The following is an 18591-nucleotide window of genomic DNA, read 5'->3' on the forward strand; positions in this document are numbered from 1 at the left end:
TTAGTTTTCAAGTTACTCACACTCATAGGGTGAGCATGACGGGAATTTGATTCATCTCGTTTGCAGCACTACTGTCACTGCAGCCATAAAAACATGATGCAAAATTGCACAAAGAGCAACACTTTGATTGAAAAGTTTAGTCTATCTCACACAAGGATCAATGCTCATTTGCATAATGTATCATTCACATTCAGTCTCATTTACATGCAAATCTGAAGAGTGGTGCACATTTAATGCTAATGGATAGGCAGTGATTAGTAGTCTAGCTTCAGGAAATATCTCTTAAGATAAATTCTTGATGATTTTTGGCACTTATTAAAAGAAGAGCCAGATCACAGTAACTTCAATTGAAGTATGTCTACTATTTGATAGTATATTAAAAAGGTACTTAGATTATTTCTTTAAATTTGTTAGCAGTTGTGAAAATGCTTACCCTCATGTCTCTGATTTCTGTTTACTCTAAGCAAATTACCAGCTATATTTTGAATTGATGAAAACCATGGGGAAGGCAGCCAGGCTAAATCTTGGTGTTTCTTTACAGGGTAAAGTTATGTCATTGGTACATTGTGATCTGCACTGCGTGCCCTTGCATTCTTCAGGGAGTCATGACCACAGTGCTTTTGTAGACTAGAGCGGGAGTGGGGCATCAGTGCAGCAATGTCTCCTGCTCAGGCTAAATCACGGAAGACTCAGAAGTTGACAAGTAGGCAGATGTCTATTTAACTGCCCTCCACAGCACTGTAAACTGGCAGAAGAATTCCACATGCATGACCTTTCAATTAAAGTACACTTCAGCTCTGTCCTAGACGCCTTAAAAATAGGTTCATTCAAAGATCTATTTAGCTTCCCATTACTTCTTCTTCTCTAATTAGGGTGCCTTTCCATCTCCACCCGACAAATTAAGACTCAGTAGAAATGCTGCCCTGGTTCAGAGATTCTATTCTCAATTAATCGCACATCGTTAGACTCAGGAGAATCACCACTTGCTGTCATTTGTTTTTATTTCATTCCAGCTCCAATTAATGCAACTAAAGATTCAACTTTGCATATGTTTATATTCAACATTCCTAGTGCCACCAAATCTCCATTAGTTAGAGCTTTTCCTGTCCCTCCTTGCCTATATTTTTTGACCTGCTTGTAAAATTCCACCTTTATCTGCAATTCACTGAGAACTTCTTAATTCTCTTTTGGACTATTATTCGTCACTGTCCACCTGGACGTTTGCCATTTTTCTGCATTGGTCTCTTCTGCCATTGGGATTTGGATACTGCTCTGAGGTCAATATCTATTCCTTTGAGATTTGCATTACAAATGCTGTAAAACATGATAATACAGACATTCTAAATCCTTTCTCACTTAGGACTTCTACTTGCCTCAGAAACACCTTCCAACTCTTTGATATTTGAAGCCTGTTATTGCTGCATCCTAGCTCCATATTCCAAACTGTATAGATTGTGAACCTGATACCCTCTATATCCAGTTGCATTGTGCCACTGATGCTCTCACCGCTTACCTTTCTTCAGACCTGGTTGTTGGTCCATGACTTTTCGGTCTCCAGGATACTTTGATAATTGCCTGGATATGTACTTAAGTACAGTTCTGAGTTTTCAAAGAAGTTAGTGGCTGACCGGCTATACCAAATCTTATGAAAGAAATAAAGGGGAGCTCATCTTGAAAGTAGGAAAAAATACTACACATTTTAAGTCTCATGCCTAATAGAGATAGAAACTGTTGTCTGAATAGTCCCTGATGTCAAGAATTTAGAAGTGAATGCCAGGAAATATGTTTGAAATACTAATAGACAATTGAAACAGAATTTAGCATTTTTTGTAGAAAGGGAAAAATATATGTTTTCAACTTACAAAATTCAGTTTATAGTGCGTTTTTGCACATGGTCAGTAAGCAAACATGTCACAAAATAGAGGGCGATTGTCTGAATTGTTGCCAAATGTTCAGTTTTCTGAAAAAGTTCCTTTTATTTTGGATGCAACTTATAAAAAAAGGTTGAAAGAAAGATTTTATTATGATATACACAGTGCATTTCAGGCACACTAATCATATGCTCTGTAGTATTTTGATTCATCTCTGCATTGACAGTGTTTGAAATTGACGTAATGCTGTGTATTACAGGATGGATACACAATCGATGTCCAGTGCATTGATGAAGTGAGTGGGAAATGGTCTATATTTGGTGAAGAATACCTCCTGGAAAATGCTAATAAAGCATCCTGTTGAAATAATGATGATATGAGATCTATTCAGTGTTTCTGTTTGATGACAACAAAGAAGTACTTTGAAGAAAAGCACGGTTAGTCATTTTTTCTTAGCACTTACAGTATAGTGTGTGATGCATATTCAATTTAGGAAAAAATATGAGCAGATGAAGAGTAGTCTGAATTGGGTAATGAGACATTGTCTCATCTCAACCATAGCACTCAGCCAAGCCAACCACAAGCCACTTCCAATACCAGGAGTACAGCATCAGCTGATCAGGGAATCAGAAACGTGCCCCAGCACAACCTCTTTTGCAGCAGCTGCCAGTCACAGGTTTCTGGTTGCTTGTTCTCCTTGCTCAGGAGATCCCTGCTAGGAAGGTGACTAGTTCTTGTCTCAGACCTTTCCTAAGGTGAGGGAGTAACATATGCACTCAGCCAGTGACCTCTATGTTGAGCTTCCTCTGCTCTAATGCTCAAACTCATCAATGCAGTATATATATGTTAGTTTTCAAGTTAATCACACTCATAGGGTGACCATGACGGGAATTTGATTCATCTCGTTTGCAGCACTACTGTCACTGCAGCCATAAAAACATGATGCAAAATTGCACAAAAAGCAACACTTTGATTGAAAAGTTTAGTCTATCTCACACAAGGATCAATGCTCATTTGCATAATGCATCATTCACATTCAGCCTCATTTACATGCAAATCTGAAGAGTGGTGCACATTTAATGCTAATGGATAGGCAGTGATTAGTAGTCTAGCTTCAGGAAATATCTCTTAAGATAAATTCTTGAAGATTTTTGGCACTTATTAAAAGAAGAGCCAGATCACAGTAACTTCAATTGAAGTATGTCTACTATTTGATAGTATATTAAAAAGGTACTTACATTATTTCTTTAAATTTGTTAGCAGTTGTGAAAATGCTTACCGTCATGTCTCTGATTTCTGTTTACTCTAAGCAAATTACCAGCTATATTTTTGAATTGATGAAAACCATGGGGAAGGCAGCCAGGCTAAATCTTGGTGTTTCTTTACAGGGTAAAGTTATGTCATTGGTACATTGTGATCTGCACTGCGTTCCCTTGCATTCTTCAGGGGGTCATGACCGCAGTGCTTTTGTAGACTAGAGCGGGAGTGGGGCATCAGTGCAGCAATGTCTCCTGCTCAGGCTAAATCACAGAAGACTCAGAAGTTGACAAGTAGGCAGATGTCTATTTAACTGCCCTCCACTGCACTGTAAACTGGCAGAAGAATTCCACATGCATGAGCATTGACCTTTCAATTAAAGTACACTTCAGTTCTGTCCTAGACACCTTAAAAATAGGTTCATTCAAAGATCTATTTAGCTTCCCATTACTTCTTCTTCTCTAATTAGGGTGCCTTTCCATCTCCACCCGACAAATTAAGACTCAGTAGAAATGCTGCCCTGGTTCAGAGATTCTATTCTCAATTAATCGCACATCGTTAGACTCAGGAGAATCACCACTTGCTGTCATTTGTTTTTATTTCATTCCAGCTCCAATTAATGCAACTAAAGATTCAACTTTGCATATGTTTATATTCAACATTCCTAGTGCCACCAAATCTCCATTAGTTAGAGCTTTTCCTGTCCCTCCTTGCCTATATTTTTTTGACCTGCTTGTAAAATTCCACCTTAATCTGGAATTCACTGAGAACTTCTTAATTCTCTTTTGGACTATTATTCGTCACTGTCCACCTGGACGTTTGCCATTTTTCTGCATTGGTCTCTTCTGCCATTGGGCTTTGGATACTGCTCTGAGGTCAATATCTATTCCTTTGAGATTTGCATTACAAATGCTGTAAAACATGATAATACAGACATTCTAAATCCTTTCTCACTTAGGACTTCTACTTGCCTCAGAAACACCTTCCAACTCTTTGATATTTGAAGCCTGTTATTGCTGCATCCTAGCTCCATATTCCAAACTGTATAGATTGTGAACCTGATACCCTCTATATCCAGTTGCATTGTGCCACTGATGCTCTCACCGCTTACCTTTCTTCAGACCTGGTTGTTGGTCCATGACTTTTCGGTCTCCAGGATACTTTGATAATTGCCTGGATATGTACTTAAGTACAGTTCTGAGATTTCAAAGAAGTTAGTGGCTGACCGGCTATACCAAATCTTATGAAAGAAATAAAGGGGAGCTCATCTTGAAAGTTGGAAAAAATACTACACATTTTAAGTCTCATGCCTAATAGAGATGGAAACTGTTGTCTGAATAGTCCCTGATGTCAAGAATTTAGAAGTGAATGCCAGGAAATATGTTTGAAATACGAATAGACAATTGAAACAGAATTTAGCATTTTTTGTAGAAAGGGAAAAATAGATGTTTTCAACTTACAAAATTCAGTTTATAGTGCGTTATTGCACATGGTCAGTAAGCAAACATGTCACAAAATAGAGGGCGATTGTCTGAATTGTTGCCAAATGTTCAGTTTTCTGAAAAAGTTCCTTTTATTTTGGATGCAACTCAGAAAAAAAGGTTGAAAGAAAGATTTTATTATGATATACACAGTACATTTCAAGCACACTAAACATATGCTCTGTAGTATTTTGATTCATCTCTGCATTGACAGTGTTTGAAATTGACGTATATGCTGTGTATTACAGGATGGATACACAATCGATGTCCAGTGCATTGATGAAGTGAGTGGAAAATGGTCTATATTTGGTGAAGAATACCTCCTGGAAAATGCTAATAAAGCATGCTGTTGAAATAATGATGATATGAGATCTATTCAGTGTTTCTGTTTGATGAAAACAAAGAAGTACTTTGAAGAAAAGCATGGTTAGTCATTTTTTCTTAGCACTTACAGTATAGTGTGTGATGTATATTCAAGTTAGGAAAAAATATGAGCAGATGAAGAGTAGTCTGAATTGGGTAATGAGACATTGTCTCATCTCAACCATAGCACTCAGCCAAGCCAACCACAAGCCACTTCCAATACCAGGAGTACAGCATCAGCTGATCTGGGAATCAGAAATGTGCCCCAGCACAACCTCTTTTGCAGCAGCTGCCAGCCACAGGTTTCTGGTTGCTTGTTCTCCTTGCTCAGGAGATACCTGCTAGGAAGATGACTAGTTCTTGTCTCAGACCTTTCCTAAGGTGAGGGAGTAACATATGCTCTCAGCAAGTGACCTCTATGTTGAGCTTCCTCTGCTCTAATGCTCAAACTCATCAATGCAGTATATATATGTTAGTTTTCAAGTTACTCACACTCATAGGGTGAGCATGACGGGAATTTGATTCATCTCGTTTGCAGCACTACTGTCACTGCAGCCATAAAAACATGATGCAAAATTGCACAAAAAGCAACACTTTGATTGAAAAGTTTAGTCTATCTCACACAAGGATCAATGCTCATTTGCCTAATGCATCATTCACATTCAGCCTCATTTACATGCAAATCTGAAGAGTGGTGCACATTTAATGCTAATGGATAGGCAGTGATTAGTAGTCTAGCTTCAGTAAATATCTCCTAAGATAAATTCTTGATGATTTTTGGCACTTATTAAAAGAAGAGCCAGATCACAGTAACTTCAATTGAAGTATGACTACTATGTGATAGTATTTTAAAAAGGTACTTACATTATTTCTTTAAATTTGTTAGCAGTTGTGAAAATGCTTACCGTCATGTCTCTGATTTCTGTTTACTCTAAGCAAATTACCAGCTTTATTTTTGAATTGATGAAAACCATGGGGAAGGCAGCCAGGCTAAATCTTGGTGTTTCTTTACAGGGTAAAGTTATGTCATTGGTACATTGTGATCTGCACTGCGTTCACTTGCATTCTTCAGGGGGTCATGACCGCAGTGCTTTTGTAGACTAGAGCGGGAGTGGGGCATCAGTGCAGCAATGTCTCCTGCTCAGGCTAAATCACAGAAGACTCAGAAGTTGACAAGTAGGCAGATGTCTATTTAACTGCCCTCCACAGCACTGTAAACTGGCAGAAGAATTCCACATGCATGAGCATTGACCTTTCAATTAAAGTACACTTCAGCTCTGTCCTAGACGCCTTAAAACATAGGTTCATTCAAAGATCTATTTAGCTTCCCATTACTTCTTCTTCTCTAATTACGGTGCATTTCCATCTCCACCCGACAAATTAAGACTCAGTAGAAATGCTGCCCTGGTTCAGAGATTCTATTCTCAATTAATCGCACATCGTTAGACTCAGGAGAATCACCACTTGCTGTCATTTGTTTTTATTTCATTCCAGCTCCAATTAATGCAACTAAAGATTCAACTTTGCATATGTTTATATTCAACATTCCTAGTGCCACCAAATCTCCATTAGTTAGAGATTTTCCTGTCCCTCCTTGCCTATATTTTTTTTGACCTGCTTGTAAAATTCCACCTTTATCTGCAATTCTTGGAGAACTTCTTAATTCTCTTTTGGACTATTATTCGTCACTGTCCACCTGGACGTTTGCCATTTTTCTGCATTGGTCTCTTCTGCCATTGGGCGTTGGATACTGCTCTGAGGTGAATATCTATTCCTTTGAGATTTGCATTACAAATGCTGTAAAACATGATAATACAGACATTCTAAATCCTTTCTCACTTAGGACTTCTACTTGCCTCAGAAACACCTTCCAACTCTTTGATATTTGAAGCCTGTTATTGCTGCATCCTAGCTCCATATTCCAAACTGTATAGATTGTGAACCTGATACCCTCTATATCCAGTTGCATTGTGCCACTGATGCTCTCACCGCTTACCTTTCTTCAGACCTGGTTGTTGGTCCATGACTTTTCGGTCTCCAGGATACTTTGATAATTGCCTGGATATGTACTTAAGTACAGTTCTGAGTTTTCAAAGAAGTTAGTGGCTGACCGGCTATACCAAATCTTATGAAAGAAATAAAGGGGAGCACATCTTGAAAGTTGGAAAAAATACTACACATTTTAAGTCTCATGCCTAATAGAGATGGAAACTGTTGTCGGAATAGTCCCTGATGTCAAGAATTTAGAAGTGAATGCCAGGAAATATGTTTGAAATACTAATAGACAATTGAAACAGAATTTAGCATTTTTTGTAGAAAGGAAAAAACAGATGTTTTCAACTTACAAAATTCAGTTTATAGTGCGTTATTGCACATGGTCAGTAAGCAAACATGTCACAAAATAGAGGGCGATTGTCTGAATTGTTGCCAAATGTTCAGTTTTCTGAAAAAGTTCCTTTTATTTTGGATGCAACTCAGAAAAAAAGGTTGAAAGAAACATTTTCTTATGATATACACAGTACATTTCAGGCACACTAAACATATGCTCTGTAGTATTTTGATTCATCTCTGCATTGACAGTGTTTGAAATTGACGTATATGCTGTGTATTACAGGATGGATACACAATCGATGTCCAGTGCATTGATGAAGTGAGTGGAAAATGGTCTATATTTGGTGAAGAATACCTCCTGGAAAATGCTAATAAAGCATGCTGTTGAAATAATGATGATATGAGATCTATTCAGTGTTTCTGTTTGATGACAACAAAGAAGTACTTTGAAGAAAAGCACGGTTAGTCATTTTTTCTTAGCACTTACAGTATAGTGTGTAATGCATATTCAATTTAGGAAAAAATATGAGCAGATGAAGAGTAGTCTGAATTGGGTAATGAAACATTGTCTCATCTCAACCATAGCACTCAGCCAAGCCAACCACAAGCCACTTCCAATACCAGGAGTACAGCATCAGCTGATCTGGGAATCAGAAACGTGCCCCAGCACAACCTCTTTTGCAGCAGCTGCCAGCCACAGATTTCTGGTTGCTTGTTCTCTATGCTCAGGAGATACCTGCTAGGAAGATGACTAGTTTTTGTCTCAGACCTTTCCTAAGGTGAGGGAGTAACATATGCACTCAGCAAGTGACCTCTATGTTCAGCTTCCTCTGCTCTAATGCTCAAACTCATCAATGCAGTATATATATGTTAGTTTTCAAGTTACTCACACTCATAGGGTGAGCATGACGGGAATTTGATTCATCTCATTTGCAGCACTACTGTCACTGCAGCCATAAAAACATGATGCAAAATTGCACAAAAAGCAACACTTTGATTGAAAAGTTTAGTCTATCTCACACAAGGATCAATGCTCATTTGCATAATGCATTATTCACATTCAGCCTCATTTACATGCAAATCTGAAGAGTGGTGCACATTTAATGCTAAAGGATAGGCAGTGATTAGTAGTCTAGCTTCAGGAAATATCTCTTAAGATAAATTCTTGATGATTTTTGGCACTTATTAAAAGAAGAGCCAGATCACAGTAACTTCAATTGAAGTATGTCTACTATTTGATAGTATATTAAAAAGGTACTTAGATTATTTCTTCAAATTTGTTAGCAGTTGTGAAAATGCTTACCATCATGTCTCTGATTTCCGTTTACTCTAAGCAAATTACCAGCTATATTTTTGAATTGATGAAAACCATGGGGAAGTTAGCCAGGCTAAATCTTGGTGTTTCTTTACAGGGTAAAGTTATGTCATTGGTACATTGTGATCTGCACTGCGTGCCCTTGCATTCTTCAGGGGGTCATGACCGCAGTGCTTTTGTAGACTAGAGCGGGAGTGGGGCATCAGTGCAGCAATGTCTCCTGCTCAGGCTAAATCACGGAAGATTCAGACGTTGACAAGTAGGCAGATGGCCATTTAACTGCCCTCCACAGCACTGTAAACTGGCAGAAGAATTCCACATGCATGAGCATTGACCTTTCAATTAAAGTACACTTCAGCTCTGTCCTAGACGCCTTAAAAATAGGTTCATTCAAAGATCTATTTAGCTTCCTATTACTTCTTCTTCTCTAATTAGGGAGCCTTTCCATCTCCACCTGACAAATTAAGAGTCAGTAGAAATGCTGCCCTGGTTCAGAGATTCTATTCTCAATTAATCGCACATCGTTAGACTCAGGAGAATCACCACTTGCTGTCATTTGTTTTTATTTCATTCCAGTTCCAATTAATGCAACTAAAGATTCAACTTTGCATATGTTTATATTCAACATTCCTAGTGCCACCAAATCTCCATTAGTTAGAGATTTTCCTGTCCCTCCTTGCCTATATTTTTTGACCTGCTTGTAAAATTCCACCTTTATCTGCAATTCTCGGAGAACTTCTTAATTCTCTTTTGGACTATTATTCGTCACTGTCCACCTGGACGTTTGCCATTTTTCTGCATTGGTCTCTTCTGCCATTGGGCTTTGGATACTGCTCTGAGGTGAATATCTATTCCTTTGAGATTTGCATTACAAATGCTGTAAAACATGATAATACAGACATTCTAAATTCTTTCTCACTTAGGACTTCTACTTGCCTCAGAAACACCTTCCAACTCTTTGATATTTGAAGCCTGTTATTGCTGCATCCTAGCTCCATATTCCAAACTGTATAGATTGTGAACCTGATACCCTCTATATCCAGTTGCATTGTGCCACTGATGCTCTCACCGCTTACCTTTCTTCAGACCTGGTTGTTGGTCCATGACTTTTCGGTCTCCAGGATACTTTGATAATTGCCTGGATATGTACTTAAGTACAGTTCTGAGTTTTCAAAGAAGTTAGTGGCTGACCGGCTATACCAAATCTTATGAAAGAAATAAAGGGGAGCTCATCTTGAAAGTTGGAAAAAATACTACACATTTTAAGTCTCATGCCTAATAGAGATGGAAACTGTTGTCTGAATAGTCCCTGATGTCAAGAATTTAGAAGTGAATGCCAGGAAATATGTTTGAAATACTAATAGACAATTGAAACAGAATTTAGCATTTTTTGTAGAAAGGGAAAAATAGATGTTTTCAACTTACAAAATTCAGTTTATAGTGCGTTATTGCACATGGTCAGTAAGCAAACATGTCACAAAATGGAGGGCGATTGTCTGAATTGTTGCCAAATGTTCAGTTTTGTGAAAAAGTTCCTTTTATTTTGGATGCAACTCAGAAAAAAAGGTTGAAAGAAAGATTTGATCATGATATACACAGTACATTTCAGGCACACTAAACATATGCTCTGTAGTATTTTGATTCATCTCTGCATTGACAGTGTTTGAAATTGACGTAATGCTGTGTATTACAGGATGGATACACAATCGATGTCCAGTGCATTGATGAAGTGAGTGGGAAATGGTCTATATTTGGTGAAGAATACCTCCTGGAAAATGCTAATAAAGCATGCTGTTGAAATAATGATGATATGAGATCTATTCAGTGTTTCTGTTTGATGACAACAAAGAAGTACTTTGAAGAAAAGCACGGTTAGTCATTTTTTCTTAGCACTTACAGTATAGTGTGTGATGCATATTCAATTTAGGAAAAAATATGAGCAGATGAAGAGTAGTCTGAATTGGGTAATGAGACATTGTCTCATCTCAACCATAGCACTCAGCCAAGCCAACCACAAGCCACTTCCAATACCAGGAGTACAGCATCAGCTGATCAGGGAATCAGAAACGTGCCCCAGCACAACCTCTTTTGCAGCAGCTGCCAGTCACAGGTTTCTGGTTGCTTGTTCTCCTTGCTCAGGAGATCCCTGCTAGGAAGGTGACTAGTTCTTGTCTCAGACCTTTCCTAAGGTGAGGGAGTAACATATGCACTCAGCCAGTGACCTCTATGTTGAGCTTCCTCTGCTCTAATGCTCAAACTCATCAATGCAGTATATATATGTTAGTTTTCAAGTTAATCACACTCATAGGGTGACCATGACGGGAATTTGATTCATCTCGTTTGCAGCACTACTGTCACTGCAGCCATAAAAACATGATGCAAAATTGCACAAAAAGCAACACTTTGATTGAAAAGTTTAGTCTATCTCACACAAGGATCAATGCTCATTTGCATAATGCATCATTCACATTCAGCCTCATTTACATGCAAATCTGAAGAGTGGTGCACATTTAATGCTAATGGATAGGCAGTGATTAGTAGTCTAGCTTCAGGAAATATCTCTTAAGATAAATTCTTGAAGATTTTTGGCACTTATTAAAAGAAGAGCCAGATCACAGTAACTTCAATTGAAGTATGTCTACTATTTGATAGTATATTAAAAAGGTACTTACATTATTTCTTTAAATTTGTTAGCAGTTGTGAAAATGCTTACCCTCATGTCTCTGATTTCTGTTTACTCTAAGCAAATTACCAGCTATATTTTTGAATTGATGAAAACCATGGGGAAGGCAGCCAGGCTAAATCTTGGTGTTTCTTTACAGGGTAAAATTATGTCATTGGTACATTGTGATCTGCACTGCGTGCCCTTGCATTCTTCAGGGGGTCATGACCGCAGTGCTTTTCTAGACTAGAGCGGGAGTGGGGCATCAGTGCAGCAATGTCTCCTGCTCAGGCTAAATCACGGAAGACTCAGAAGTTGACAAGTAGGCAGATGTCTATTTAACTGCCCTCCACTGCACTGTAAACTGGCAGAAGAATTCCACATGCATGAGCATTGACCTTTCAATTAAAGTACACTTCAGTTCTGTCCTAGACACCTTAAAAATAGGTTCATTCAAAGATCTATTTAGCTTCCCATTACTTCTTCTTCTCTAATTAGGGTGCCTTTCCATCTCCACCCGACAAATTAAGACTCAGTAGAAATGCTGCCCTGGTTCAGAGATTCTATTCTCAATTAATCGCACATCGTTAGACTCAGGAGAATCACCACTTGCTGTCATTTGTTTTTATTTCATTCCAGCTCCAATTAATGCAACTAAAGATTCAACTTTGCATATGTTTATATTCAACATTCCTAGTGCCACCAAATCTCCATTAGTTAGAGCTTTTCCTGTCCCTCCTTGCCTATATTTTTTTGACCTGCTTGTAAAATTCCTCCTTTATCTGCTATTCACGGAGAACTTCTTAATTCTCTTTTGGACTATTATTCGTCACTGTCCACCTGGACGTTTGCCATTTTTCTGCATTGGTCTCTTCTGCCATTGGGCTTTGGATACTGCTCTGAGGTGAATATCTATTCCTTTGAGATTTGCATTACAAATGCTGTAAAACATGATAATACAGACATTCTAAATCCTTTCTCACTTAGGACTTCTACTTGCCTCAAAAAAACCTTCCAACTCTTTGATATTTGAAGCCTGTTATTGCTGCATCCTAGCTCCATGTTCCAAACTGTATAGATTGTGAACCTGATACCCTCTATATCCAGTTGCATTGTGCCACTGATGCTCTCACCGCTTACCTTTCTTCAGACCTGGTTGTTGGTCCATGACTTTTCGGTGTCCAGGTACTTTGATAATTGCCTGGATATGTACTTAAGTACAGTTCTGAGTTTTCAAAGAAGTTAGTGGCTGACCGGCTATACCAAATCTTATGAAAGAAATAAAGGGGAGCTCATCTTGAAAGTTGGAAAAAATACTACACATTTTAAGACTCATGCCTAATAGAGATGGAAACTGTTGTCTGAATAGTCCCTGATGTCAAGAATTTAGAAGTGAATGCCAGGAAATATGTTTGAAATACTAATAGACAATTGAAACAGAATGTAGCATTTTTTAGGTTTAAAGTATTTTATTGAAGCAGGGTGGGGCAGGACACAATAGGGCAAGGAACAAATAAACCACAAGAGCCGCACAATCAGTGCGCACTATACAGCAAGTACAACAATACAGTTACAACTTTGCAAGAGGCTTCATCCGACTCGGGAGCACAGCTTTCGCACCTGTGGTCACACAAAAAGAACTAGGGGGGGGGAAGGGGGAGGGAAGGAAGGACGGGATAGTGGAGAGGAAGAGAAAATCAGAAGGGGGGGGACAATGAAAAAGTAAAGGAAAAAAGAGAAAAAGGGGGGGAAAGAGGGAAGGGGAAAAGGGGGAAAAGAAGAAAAAATGGGGGGGGTGAAGGGTGGGGAAGCATCCCCGCTCCAAAAACCTACCCAACCAAACAGAACCCCCAACTACCATATCCCAACCCACCCCCTGTACTGTGCCATTATCTACAGCCTCCTCTTCATTCAACTCTCCAATAATCCCCGCTATGCAGTATCGACCCCGCCCGTTCAGACAGGTGGGTCCGGTGGCGGCGTCAGCCTCAACAACCTAAGGTATCTGGGGCAGGTGATCTCCCGAAACTCGGAACATAACAGGCTATGAAAGGGCGCCCACAGTTCTTCAAAGGTATCAGTATCTCCCAGGGCCACTAAGGACATCTTCTCCATTCCTAGGACATGCCATAATCTATGCAGCCAGGCAACTACAGAGGGAAGTGTGGTAGTGCGCCAGTATACGAGAATATTCTGCACGGCTGACCCCAGAGCAATCGCGATCTGTCTACCCCTCTTAGACCTAAGGGGATACATCAACCCATTTGGTAACCCTAGCAGAACATAGGCAGGGAATCTCGGCAATTCTATACCGAAGCATTTGTCCACCTCACCCAGGACCTCTTCCCAATAAGGAGCCAGTAGGGGGCATTCCCACAGGATGTGTGTTAGTGTACCAGTGTTGCCACAGTTGCGCCAGCACGTCCCTGGTATTGCCCTGTCCATCTCGTGCAGTTTCTCCGGAGTGCGGTACCAGTAGGTCGAGATTTTAGTGAAGGTCTCCGTAAGACCCGTGTGATAGGCCGAGTGATGCGCGCGGAAGGAGATATGTTCCCATTCCTTGTGACTCAACACTCGCCCGAGCTCCCTGTCCCACCGTTCCCGACCGGGGTTGTGAATGTGAAAGGAGGGGGTCTGCAGCATTTTATACAGGTCCGAGATCAGTTTAGCGTCCGACGTGCGAGTGATTAACCAGCGCTCATACGCCGTGATTTCCCGGTGTGCCACATCGCGCACCTGGGGTTGTAATGCCCAATGACGCGCCTGCATGTATCGCATGCGCTCCGCTTCTGGGAGGCCATAATCCCGCCTCAAGTCCTGGAAGGGGACAACTCCCTCAGGGCTGTACAAGTGATACAAAGTGCAGCAGCGGGCCACCCGCCAGCGCTCAAAAGCACCCTGCTCCATCCCGGGGCCGAAGTCCGGGTTGCCAATGAGCGGCGTAAAGGGAGAGGGGAAAGTAGTAAGCTCGTACCTGGCAGCCACCGAGTCCCACGTCCGGAGCGGGACACGCGTCACCAGAGACGCATAGAGGTTAGGAGGACGATGGGCCCGCTTCAAGAATGGTATTTCCTGTAGCGTCCTACCCGCCACTGCCTGATCCTGGAACAGCCAGTGCTTGTCAGACTCCCACCGGCTCCATTCCACCAGATAGCGGAGTTGGGCAGCCTGGAAATATTTCCGCAAGTCCGGTATCCCCAGCCCCCCAGATTCGGGCGTCAGCATAGCGATACTCCTCTTGATCCTCGGCCTGCGTCCCTGCCATACGAACCGTGCGATGGCAGTCTGTGTCTCTGCAAGCCATCCCGCGGGGGGCTGGAGCGGCAACGCTCTGAAAAGGTAAAGCACCTGAGGCAGGAGGGTCATCTTCACCGCGGCCACCCTACCCAGTAGCGACAACGTACCCTTATCCCACCGGCCTAATTCCTCCCTGATTTTCGTGCCCAAAGCCGCATAATTGGCCGTGACCATCTCCGGGAGGGAGGGCGCCAACAGGATCCCCAAGTACGGGATCCGGTCCCTGGACCAGCTCAGAGGGTAAAGCCTCTGTAATTCCGCTCTAGTGGCGTTAGTAAGCGAGATGTCAAGGGCAGCCGACTTCCCCAGGTTCACCTTGAAGCCCGCCACGGCGGGGAATAAGTCCAGTTCCTCTACGCAAGCCGGCAGCGACCGCCGCGGGTCATCTAGCGTCAGAATGACATCATCCGCGTACAGGCTGATCGCATGATGGAATTCGCCCATCTTGACACCGACAATATCGGGGTTCTGCCTAACCCTCTGGGCAAATGGCTCCATGTACAGGGCAAAGAGCAAAGGGGAGAGTGGGCACCCCTGTCGCGTACCCCGTTCAATGGGGAAGGGTCGAGAGCTGCCCCCGTTCACTCGGACCACTGCAGATGGGAACCGGTAACAGTTGAAGATCAGATGACGGAACTTCTCCCCAATCCCGAATTTGCCCAGGACCTTCTCTAAGTAGGGCCAGTGCACCCTATCGAAAGCCTTCTCCGCGTCTATGGACAGGAGCATCCTCTCCCCAGGGATCCTGGAAGCCTTCTCAAGGATGTGGGTCACCCTCTTTGTGTGGTCTACTGTTTGCCTACCAGGCACAAAGCCCGCCTGGTCCGAATCAACCATGCCCGGTAGGTGCAACGCCAGGCGTGCAGCTAATATACTGGTGAACACCTTCAAATCTGTGTTCAGCAGCGAGATAGGACGGTAGGACCCACAGGCGGTCCTGTCCTTGCCCGGCTTCGGGATCACGGAAACCGTGGCCTGGAGAAATTCGGAGGGGATGGCACCCGGCTCCGCAAAGGAGTTGAAAAGGCGGGTCAGTAGAGGCGCCAGCTCCTGACAGAAGGTTCTGTAAAACAAAGGGATAAAGCCATCCGGACCTGGGGCCTTGCCCAGTTTGAGCCGAGAGATCGCCGTGATCACCTCCTCGACACGGATATCGCGCTCCAGATACTGAGCCTGATCCAGTGTCAACGACGGGAGCGGTACTGAATCCAGATAGTCCTCCTCAGCCTGGGCCGAGGGGGCATCCCCAGTGTAGAGGTCAGCATAAAAGCTGCGAAAGACGTCTGCTATCTGCTCGTCAGCCGTGACCATACCTCCGGTTGGGTCAACTAGTTCCTTCACTCGGTGCTGCTGGTGTTGCACCCGGAGTTTGTTGGCCAAGAGCCGCCCGCACCGGTCGCCCCCTGTGTAATATTTGTGTTTCAGGCGGAGCATCGCATACTCCGCCCGGTCCGTATCAAGGGCTGCCAAGAGTTTCCGTGCCGCCTTCAACTGCCTCCAAACCCGGGGTGCCCCTGTCCTGTGATGAACCTGTTCCAGCTCCCTCACCCGCTGGGTGAGCTCATCCCTCTTGAGCTGTCGGTCCCTATTCTCGGCCGAGGAAATCGCTATAAATTCGCCCCGGAGCACCACCTTCAGGGCTGCCCACTGTGTCGCACGTGAAGTGTCCCCATTATCATTCACGGTCTGAAAGTCCAAGATGGCCGCCCGGATCTGGTCCACCACCGATCGCCTGTGCAATAGCGTGTCTCGAAGCCACCAGACCCCCCTAGGCCGAACCGCCGGCGGCAGAGCGAAAGCGCCCTCCACCGGAGCGTGGTCGGAGAGAGAGAGGACCCCCATATCCGCATTCGAAGCCAGAAGGAGCATTGGGCCCGACACAAGTAGATGGTCCAGTCCCGCATAGGATCTGTGGGCATGTGAGAAATAGGAGTATGCGCGGGTGGTAGGGTGAAGGTGGCGCCACATGTCATGCAAGTCCAGCTCCGCAAGTCGAGTGCAAATCGAGCCCGTAAGCTCGCCCAACTGGTGGCGCCGCTGCACAGACCTGTCCATTGTTGCATCGAAAACCAAGTTCAAATCACCCCCCAACACTATGTGCCTATCAGAGGTGGATGCCACGTCCTCTAAAGCCCTGTGTAAGAATTGGTCCTGATGATCATTGGGGCAGTAGATGGTGCCAACAGTCAGTGCTAAACCCCCCATCTTGATCTTATATACCAGAAGTCTCCCTTTCTGTTCCGCTACCTTGCACACAACTTCTCCCCTGAACCCCCTAGAGAACAAGATCGCCACCCCTGCCGTCTTGGAGGCGCTAGAGGAGAACAGCTGCGTGGGGAACTTGGGGGTACGCATTCTCAAGCAGTCCTTAGCTAGCAAATGGGTCTCCTGCAACAGGCAGATATCCGCCTGTGAGTTTTCCAACAAGGATAACACCGCCCGCCTCTTAACCGGATTATTCAGCCCTTTTACATTGAGAGTGAGCACTTTAAGAGCCATCAAGGAGGGGAATCAGTGGGGCACATATCAAGAAGCAAAGCCCAGCAGGCAAACACAGAAGGCACCACTCGAGGCCTCAAAGCAGAGCAATTATGAACAGTCCACAGGCACAGTACAGTCCCCAAACCCCAACACCCCACAACTAGAAAGGCCCCCCCTGCCCCCCGAAATCCCACACAACCAAATCTACACCACCCCCCGCAACAAGCCCCCCTTCTAGGCCCCGGAATCAAAACATCCACCCGCCAGTCCCGTTCCCACGCCCTACTTCTCAAACTTTGCAAAAAAAACATTGTCCCAGTCCGGTCCGGTACGGACAAGGCCGTGGTAAATCAGTCTAGTGGACGTCCAGCCACCACCTCCAGCACTCGCCATTCCTCCCCGCCCCCCCCCCCCGAATCCCCGCACCTGCAAAGGGAACAAGCTAGAGTAGACTCCCCCCGGAGTGAGTTCAGGCCGTCAAGGCCACTTCGCCGTTTTCCGCCACTCTGGAGGCCTCCTGGATGGCGGCCGCCATGTCCGCCCGGATCGTGGGCGAGCCCGGTCGCTCTGACGGAGGAGAGCCCCCCTCTCCCACCTGCTGCCATCCGTCACGAGTGCTTCGCCTCCGCTGCGGAGCCGGGGTATCCGTGTCTGATGCTGTGAGGCCCAGCACCGCGCAGACATCTTGGAGGGACCGGAGCTGGTGCAAAACACCGTTCCATCTAAAGATCAGACGGAAAGGGTGTCCCCAAGAGTACTGTGTCCCTCGCTCCCGAAGGAAGTCAGTAGCGATTTTGAATGATTTCCTCTTCTGCAGCGTGACCGCGGATAAGTCCTGAAACAGGGTCACAGGGTGGTCCCGGAATCGGAAAGATTGCTGCCCTCGTGCTTCTCGTAGGATCCGCTCCTTCAGAGGAAAGTCTGGGAGGAAAGCCAGAATGTCCGGGGCGGGCGCCGTGGTTCTGCGGGGGCGACCCACCCGATGTGCTCGGTCTATGCGGATCCGAAAGTCTTCCGACTCCCCCAGGATCACACGAAAGAGGGCCACCAGGTATGCAGTCACATCTTCACCCTCTTCGCCGGACGGCACTACGCGGACCCGTATGTTATTCCGCCTGTACCGATTTTCAAGGTCCTCGGCGTGGGCCTGCAATTCAATCTGTTGTTCCCGCAGTCGCAGGACCTCCTGTTGCAGATGGGTGATCTCCTCATCCCTGGAGTGACCCGCTTCCTCCACCGTGTTCACACGATCCCCCAGGGAGTCCATCTCTCTCCTTACTTCACGGACCTCCCCGGCCACCTCTCGCTTGAGCGTTTGAAAGTCCTCCCATAGGGAGCTGAAGAGCGACTCAAGAAATGATCTCGTCACTGGGGGTTCTCCGCCGTCTGCACCCCTGGCCGGGGCTGGGGAGGTCGTGGTGGGTTGAGTTCCCCCACTGCGTAGGGCGCCGCGTCCCAGCATGTCCGGCAAGGTTCGGTCGCCCCTTCTCTGTCCTCTAGCGTTCAACATTTCAGCTGAGTAGAGGACGCTGA

The 18591-nt window shown here is 44.2% G+C and overlaps 4 non-coding genes across 4 annotated transcripts; all 4 read right to left on the reverse strand.

Moving 5' to 3' along the window:
- Positions 1–2375: 2375 nt before the first annotated feature.
- Positions 2376–2682, reverse strand: LOC147703455 (Nuclear RNase P). The gene has a single exon (XR_015298553.1).
- A 2420-nt stretch (positions 2683–5102) lies between these two features.
- On the reverse strand, positions 5103–5409 carry LOC147703456 (Nuclear RNase P). Its single transcript, XR_015298589.1, has one exon.
- Positions 5410–7831: 2422 nt separating this feature from the next.
- Positions 7832–8138, reverse strand: LOC147703457 (Nuclear RNase P). The gene has a single exon (XR_015298606.1).
- Positions 8139–10556: 2418 nt separating this feature from the next.
- LOC147703458 (Nuclear RNase P) lies at positions 10557–10863 on the reverse strand. Its single transcript, XR_015298554.1, has one exon.
- Between the last annotated feature and the right edge of the window lie 7728 nt (positions 10864–18591).

Source organism: Lissotriton vulgaris, chromosome 7, assembly GCF_964263255.1.
Source record: "Lissotriton vulgaris chromosome 7, aLisVul1.2, whole genome shotgun sequence".
Classification (NCBI taxonomy): Eukaryota; Metazoa; Chordata; class Amphibia; order Caudata; family Salamandridae; genus Lissotriton; species Lissotriton vulgaris.